Source organism: Trichosurus vulpecula, assembly GCF_011100635.1.
Source record: "Trichosurus vulpecula isolate mTriVul1 chromosome X unlocalized genomic scaffold, mTriVul1.pri SUPER_X_unloc_2, whole genome shotgun sequence".
Classification (NCBI taxonomy): domain Eukaryota; kingdom Metazoa; phylum Chordata; class Mammalia; order Diprotodontia; family Phalangeridae; genus Trichosurus; species Trichosurus vulpecula.
This window is the reverse complement of record NW_023494378.1, coordinates 4,300,766-4,302,952: the sequence shown is the minus strand read 5'-3', so window position 1 is coordinate 4,302,952 and position 2,187 is coordinate 4,300,766. Positions and strand designations below refer to the sequence as shown.

The 2,187-nt window shown below is 39.0% G+C and overlaps 1 pseudogene; it reads right to left on the bottom strand.

The window, feature by feature from the left end:
* Positions 1–1,129: 1,129 nt before the first annotated feature.
* Positions 1,130–1,797, bottom strand: LOC118833160 (annotated as a pseudogene).
* Between the last annotated feature and the right edge of the window lie 390 nt (positions 1,798–2,187).

Below are 2,187 nucleotides of genomic sequence, written 5' to 3'. Positions count from 1 at the left end.
ACAAGAACTGCTCTTTCCCTTTCTGAGTCCGTTGCGTTCCCAAGACTGTTTACTTGTACCTTTGGTGTCTTTAGCTTATTTTACTTAGGTGCTCTAGTTTCCCCATTGTGCTCCCTACTGATCCCCCTTGCAACTTGCTCCCCCTGCTTGTTTACAAGTAGTTTATAATTACTGTGCATCTCTGGGGATGTCCAAACACAGAAAGAGAAAAAAAAAACCTGAATCCACCTAGATAAGGATTTTTACAACTTTACCCCTGGGGAAGATAGAGGTTTTTCCATACCTTAATTGGTCTTCAGGTGAAGCTTTCAGCTTCAGGAGGAAATGTGGAAAATATTATACTATTTTATATCATTTTCTAATTTCAACCAGACCCAGAGCCTGAATTAATGAGTAACTGGATGAAGATCCAGCACCTGGGCTTCTTTGTTCTCTCTAAAAGTTTGCTCAGGCAATACCCTTACCTCTGTCAACAAGGCCACATCATTAAGGACATTACCCTAACCCCAAGAGAGATTACCTTGCTTAATATTCTACAGGTATATACTATGTTATGGAATGTAATGAGACACAGAGACGCTGGGCTGTAGTTTCAACTGACTTTTGTCAACATCCTTTACAACTCTATTCCATTAAGGAAAATCCTCTTCTTGTATCATGGTTAAATATACATGAGGGTCATAAAAAATGAGGTAATACAGGCTTTCTAGCTCTGCTAAAATAACGTATGTAAGTTTTCTCATTGCTTTGTTCAGGCAGCCAGAGTTTATACTCTGACTCCTTGTACGTACAAGTAAGCTAGCTCCGCTATGCTTTAAGGTAAAATAATAAACAACATGGATTTTTCTATCACCTAGCTCTGTTGTTTCCTTCAACCAAATTTTCAGGCTTAACAAGGACTTTCAGGCCCTTTGGGGAATCTGTACCATCTAGCCACTCTTGGCATGGTCTCCCTACATATGTGTTAGTTTCTGGAAGCTGCACAGGGATCTCAGCATACTCTTCTTTCATTCATCTCAGCAGTGTTTTGTCTGGTTTTCCATCTTCAGTTTGAGTTTGACCTTTGCCATTTAAGCATCCTCCAGGACAGGCCAGGACCTCTACAAAGTGATATGGGAACTTGCCCTTTTTAAGTTTCAGGACTATGTTCTGGATATTTCAAAAGCCATAAGCAGCAGCAAACCATAGCACTATTTTTATCTGGGGACAAGTTCTGCTGTCTGGCAAAATAATCCTTTACCAGTGATCCCATGATCTGCTGGGGGGATTTTGTAGTACATATATGCGGTGTAATTGGGTTACCCAGCACTTTTTCTGCATACTGGATCCAACCTGGGCTGGCAGAGGCAAACATAGGTAAGGAGCTGATGATATCAATGTATAAATTCTTTCTGACTTTCCAAGATACTGAAATCAACAGCTATTATTGAATCAAATACATAATGTACACCAAGATTTTTTAGGAAATTGCAGTCTTTTTGATGCAGCGGTTACACTGAGATTGAACTTGGCAGCAAAATAAGGCAAAGACTGAGGGCATATAGACACTGCCAATACTTTGTGGACTGAAGTATCACATTTCTTATTAAGGTTCAGTATACAAAAAAACTCCTTCTGATTCTTCTGGAAAACTTTTATTCCTTCCTCCACTCTAACACAGCTGTCATAGGCCAGGCAATCACTGAGAAATATTTTAGCATCAGCCAACTTGTGGAACTCACTTTTCTCTTCATGTTCACTGTTAAAGTTTGATGTATCAATGGATGCACTTTGTTGGTCATCAATATTTGTTTTAATTTTTTTTAATACATTCACAGCAAAACAAATTCTAAAGATGTGCAAAAATAATTATGGCCAACAAACTGTTCCAGCCAAAGCCCCACCTGGTCATTGATTGGGCCCTGATGGCGCCTAGGGAATGTAAACAGAAACTGTTTTTGTTTTAGCCAAAAGCCCTGAGCTTGTTCCCCTCCCAGGCTGATTTTTTTTGACTAGCCTCATTTCTTTTTTTTTTTAATTAAGAGTTTTTATTTTTAGTTTACAACACTCAGTTCTGCATGTTTTTGAGTTCCAGATTTTCTTCCCCCCCCCAGGACAGCATGGAATCTGATATATCTTCTACATATACCTTCCCATTGAACCTATTTACACAACAGTCAAGTTGTGTAAAGAAGAATTATGACCAAT